At 39.9% G+C, this 6372-nt stretch overlaps 1 pseudogene; it reads right to left on the bottom strand.

Moving 5' to 3' along the window:
* Positions 1–909: 909 nt before the first annotated feature.
* LOC100434827 (peroxisome assembly protein 12-like) lies at positions 910–5674 on the bottom strand (annotated as a pseudogene).
* Positions 5675–6372: the final 698 nt, after the last annotated feature.

Here is a 6372-nt window from a genome sequence, read left to right as displayed (position 1 = left end):
TAAAGAAATTGAGGCTTATAGAAGCTTTACAAGCTAAGTGGCAGAAATTCCTGGACTAAAATATTTTTGCATTACTTGGAAATTCTAAGGGGCAAACAAATTCCATTTGAACATACTTAATGCCAAATATGTTAGCCCATAACCCACTTTGTAATCATTAAATATGATGTTGTATTGATTATTTACCTACTGCCTCTCAGCAACAGTTCCACCCTGAATTCTCTGCTCTTTCATGGTAGGAACGGAGTTCGAGTACCCTATTCTCAGACTATTTTGCTGGTTAGTGTGCCAAGGTTCTGTCCTCACAAAGCATTCTTCAGATATATGAAGGCAAGGAGGGGGAATAAAAGGCCTTATTTCTTCTTGGTTTTAGGTCTGTCAGCATTTCTCTAGCTTCCAGGTTTGTTTGGTGTTTTTTCACTGTGTTTTGCAATTCAATTATCAGATAGATCACAGTGTGAGCCAGCTCTGCCTCTTCAGTGGGCTGAATCCAGGACACAGGTCAATGGGACCCTGTCTCCAAACACTAATATTTGGTGACCTCACTTTATCATTTCTGTTGCTGCTCAGTGGATGGTGGCTGCTTACTGTTTCAATCATCTATCTTGCTTTCTGCTTTCAAACAAAAGTCTAGCCAATTTCCTGTATTCCAGTCACTAAAAGGCAAACAACTGTGATTATCTTGTACTAATACAATCATTTGACCAGAAATATTTCATTTGAAATCTGAAATCCAGTAATTATTTTGTTTCTTAATAAAGTATTCTATGTAATTTTGTTTTTCAGTTCTCAGGGGAGTAGAATTTAATCAGATGTTGTGCTTCTGTTGGAAAACCTCTAATGGGACAAGCTTGGTGACTCCTCACGTAATGAAACACCCAGCCGTAACAAAACACATAGCTAAAAGTGGCAAGAACAGTATCATTCACCTGGGTTTTACAACACTAGGGGCACACAGTCTGCATTTTGGGTAAGAGGGGACAATCAGAGTTATAGTCTAGGTGGACAGGTGGTGGTGGAGTTGGCAGGGCAGTCAATGAATTGATGGTTTCTTGGTTTTCAGATGAGTACCACCAGTCAAGGAACTGCAAGGAGAATACACGGACAGAAAGGCCAGTAGACAGGGACAAGGCAATACCCCTCACGGCTTTCTTCAGAGCTGACTTTATCTTCTAACACTGCTGGCTGATTGCTGTATCATGCTGGCTTCAGCTGGTCTGTGCTCCAGAGCTTGTATTCCCTGAACTGTCAGTCGACCTAGCTGAACTCCAGCCAGCTTCAGCAGTGGTGAGTGATGCTGAGATTTTCCTAGGATGTATCGCAGTTGTACAAGAAACCATCCTTCCCAGGCCTTGTTAACAAATGGGTAGGCTGCCAGGAAGGGTCTGTAAAATCATTTCCAGTTGGAAGATGGGGGATGAATAGAATATTCATCCTCTTCTCTCAGCTAGAAACCAGCTTCTCCAGCTTCACTTTCAGATAGAAAAGAAGAACCAGAAATATAATTGATTTCCAAAGCTGCTCCTTTAGGAGACTAGCACTAGCCAATCTGTGAGACTTGTGAGTGTCCCCCATTACTGTGTCCGGAATTGGTGGGTTCTTGGTCTCACTGACTTCAAGAATGAAGTCGCGGACCCTCGCGGTGAGTGTTACAGCTCTTAAGGTGGCGCGTCTGCAGTTTGTTCCTTCTGATGTTCGGATGTGTTCGGAGTTTCTTCCTTCTGGTGGGTTCGTAGTCTCGCTGACTCAGGAGTGAAGCTGCAGACCTTCGCGGTGAGTGTTACAGCTCTTAAGGCAGTGCGTCTGGAGTTGTTCATTCCTCCCGGTGGGCTCGTGGTCTCGCTGGGTTCAGGGGTGAAGGCTGCAGATCTTCGAGGTGAGTGTTACAGCTCATAAAAGCAGCGTGGACTCAAAGAGTGAGCAGTAGCAAGATTGATTGCGAAGAGCGAAAGAACAAAGCTTCCACAGTGTGGAAGGGAACCCGAGCGGGTTGCCAATGCTGGCTGGGGCAGCCTGCTTTTATTGTCTTATCTGGCCCCACCCACATCCTGCTGATTGGTAGAGCCAAGTGGCCTGTTTTGACAGGGCGCTGATTGGTGTGTTTACAATCCCTGAGCTAGATACAAAGGTTCTCCATGTCCCCATCAGATTAGTTAGATACAGAGTTTCAACACACAGGTTCTCCAAGGCCCCACCAGAGCAGCTAGCTACAGAGTATCGATTGGTGCACTCACAAACCTTGAGCTAAACACAGGGTGCTGATTGGTGTGTTTACAAACCTTGAGCTAGATACAGAGTGCCGATTGGTGTGTTTACAATCCCTGAGCTAGACATAAAGGTTCTCCAAGGCCCCACCAGAGCAGCTAGATACAGAGTGTCGATTGGTGCACTCACAGACCTTGAGCTAAATACAGAGTGCCGATTGGTGTGTTTACAATCCCTGAGCTAGATATAAAGACTCTCCACATCCTCACCAGACTCAGGAGCCCAGCTGGCTTCACCTAGTGGATCCCCCACTGGGGCTGCAGGTGGAGCTGCCTGCCAGTCCTGCGCTGGGCACTCACACTCCTCAGCCCTTGGGTGGTCGATGGGACTGGGCACCGTGGAGCAGGGGGCGGCGCTCCTGCGGGAGGCTCGGGCTGCACAGGAACCCACGGAGGTGGGGGAAGGCTCAGGCACGGTGGGCTGCAGTCCGGAGGCCTGCCCCGCGGGAAGGCAGCTAAGGCCCAGTGAGAAATTGAGCGCAGCGCCGGTGGTCTGGCACTGTTTGGGGACCCAGTACACCCTCTGCAGCCGCTGGCCCGGGTGCTAAGTCCCTCATTGCCCGGGGCCGGCTGCTCCAAGTGCGGGGCCCGCCAGGCTCACACCCACCCGGAACTCCAGCTGGCCCGCAAGCGCCGCACACAACCCCGGTTCCCACTCGCGCCTCTCCCTCCACACCACCCTGCAAGCTGAGGGAGTGGGCTCCGGCCTTGGCCAGCCCAGAAAGGGGCTCCCACAGTGCAGCGGTGGGCTGAAGGGCTCCTCAAGTGCCACCAAAATCGTAGCCCAGGCAGAGGAGGCGCCGAGAGTGAGCGAGGGCTGTGAGGACTGCCAGCATGCTGTCACCTCTCATTACTATTCTCTTTAAGCCACAAAAGTTTTCAGAAAAGGAGGCAGTGGTTTTAGACAGATAATACTGCTGGAGCAGGAGATGTAGCAGAGTAAAGATTTCATCAAACCACCTCCACAAGAAGCCATAGTGGGTGGGATGTGATTCTGCAAGAACCTTGAACGCATGCTGAAGAGCAAGTCTCACTGCTGTCATTAAACTGTCTTGTGATACCACCACAAAGATGGATGGCTGGTCAACAGCCACAGAAGCTGTCGTGAGGTGAGCCTGTGTTCAGCCATAGTTTCCTGTGTGTACTGGCTTTCACTTTTCCCACAAACTCGTGAGCATGAACGTTTTGGGGAGGAAGGGTATCAAAATAGTGCTCAGTCTTAAAGGTAAACTTTCTGCATGGTATCCAAAACTCCAAACTCAATGAACTGGGAAAAAAAAATATCTGTTCTCGAGGCGGACGGAGTCTCAAGGAGGTTAATAACAAAATTGACTCAGACGTGGATGGAAGTGGTATGTGGTAAGGGGGTAAGTTGTATGTGGTAAGGGGGTAAGTTATCAAATGCTGCATCTCAGAGCAGAACGGGGCTGTGTGGGACATGTATCGGGGAAGGAGCACGATCCTCTGGACCCGCAAACCAGGAATCCCACCCCCACCACCAAATCATGAGAGCTCAAAAGCCAGCGGATTCTGAGGATTCAGAAGTGCCAGTGTGAGTCCTGGACACAAGGTCTGGCTCCAGCTGTCTGCTTTGAGTATCCCTGCCAGTGCCCACTCTTGCTCACTGACCCCAGATGAAGAGCAAAGAATATATATATATATATATATATATATATATATATATACACACACACACACAAACCCCCATGTTTTATATATAAATATATATAACATATATAACACGATATATAATATATAACATGTCATATATGACATATATAACGTTATATATTATATAACATGTCATATATGACATACATAACGTTATATATTATATAATATGACATACATAACGTTATATATTATATATCGTGTCATATATGACATACATAACGTTATATATTATATATCGTGTCATATATGACATACATAACGTTATATATTATATATCGTGTCATATATGACATACATAACATGTTATATTATATATCGTGTTATATATGACATACATCACGTTATATATTATATATCGTGTTATATATGACATACATCACGTTATATATTATATATCGTGTTATATATGACATACATCACGTTATATATTATATATCGTGTTATATATGACATATATAACACGTTATATATTATATATCGTGTTATATATGTCATATATAACACGTTATATATTATATATATATATATTATATTATATTATATATTATATATATATAATATATATAATATTATATATATTATATATATTATATAATATATATATTATATATATTATATAATATATATATTATATATATATATAATATATATAATATATTATATATATAATATATTATATATATTATATATATAACATATATATATATAACATATATTATATATATATAACATATATAACACGTTATATATTATATATCGTGTTATATATGACATATAACACGTTATATATTATATATCGTGTTATATATGACATATAACGTTATATATTATATATCGTGTTATATATGACATATAACGTTATATATTATATATCGTGTTATATATGACATATATAACACGTTATATATTATATATCGTGTTATATATGACATATATAACACGTTATATATTATATATCGTGTTATATATGACATATATAACACGTTATATATTATATATCGTGTTATATATGACATATATAACACGTTATATATTATATATAACGTGTTATATATGACATATAACATCATATATATTATTTATATATGATGTTACGTGTTTCTATATATTATATATTATAGTATTTATATATAACATGTTATATATATATTTCATATATATAAATATATAAAAAACTTTTTTTGAGACAAAGTCTTGCTCTATCATTCAGGCTGGAGTCCAGTGGCACAAGCTTGGCTCACTGCAACCTCTGCCTCCTGGGCTCAAACAATTCTCGTGCCTCAGCCTCCCAAGTAGCTAGGACTACAGGTTTGCACACTACACCTGGCTAATTTTTGTATTTTTAGTAGAGACGGGATTTGGCCATGTTGCCTAGGCTGGTCTTGAACTCCTGACCTCAAGTGATCCGCCCACCTCAGCTTCCCAAAGTGCTGGGATTACAGGTGTAAGCCATCGCGCATGGCCAATATTTATATATTATATGGAGTGGGTTTTCTTCTTTCTCAAGCAAAAAGAGATATTTTGACTTTTTTGCATTTAAATGAGGCAAATAACAAAGTATCATAGAGCCACAGTTATATAAATCTCACCAAGCAAATAGTTATGACATTTTAAACATTTCTGGTCATATGTTCATCAGTGCTCACATCACAGACACTAGCTAATCCTGACTGTTCCTTGTGTGACGGCTGCTGTTCATGCTTTCCCTTCCCAGTTGGAGTGCCCTTTCTTTTCATCCTCTTGTACACTTTGACCCTTATCAAACTCAAAGGAAGTTAGCCTGAGGCCTGAACATGAAGCTTCACCTTTCATATTATACTTTTCATAAATGTAAAGATATTTTATTACATTTTCCTGAAGAATGACTGTCTCCTTTAATTGTATATATTTCAGTATTTATCACAATTTTTATAAAGATGGGGTACAAATTATAAGTACAAGAATCATTTGGTCATATATTTTAATTCCTGAAATCATTTAGCTTTGCCTTTCATGTATTATTTTGAATAATACAAAGATAATATTGCAAAATATGGTAAAAAGCAATGTGGCCTTTTATATCTTCAACAATGCTTGCATTCAAAATACAACAATGTCTTCTACTAAATGTAAGTATGAAAACAGTCAACCAATTAAAACCAATTTATAACTGAATAATAATTTAAGGTTTTTAACTCAATCATAGTTCAATTTATTTACCTCTACTATAAATACAACAAAAAGTTGAGTTTGCCACAAAATACATTGCTAAATTAAAATTTGGGGATTTCCTTTTCAACATTGAAAAAATTGTAGTAAATTAGAAAACTAATCTAAACCACTTGAAGGTGTTCTATGTCTGCAAACACTAAAAGAAAGCCTTATGCAAACTATCACAAGAAAATAGTACTCAAATTTTAAGGAAAATAATACCCAATTTTTATTTTTTTACTAA

This window comes from Pongo abelii, chromosome 14, assembly GCF_028885655.2.
Source record: "Pongo abelii isolate AG06213 chromosome 14, NHGRI_mPonAbe1-v2.0_pri, whole genome shotgun sequence".
Lineage (NCBI taxonomy): Eukaryota > Metazoa > Chordata > Mammalia > Primates > Hominidae > Pongo > Pongo abelii.
The sequence above is the reverse complement of the archived record's forward strand: the minus strand, read 5'-3'. Positions and strand labels throughout refer to the sequence as shown.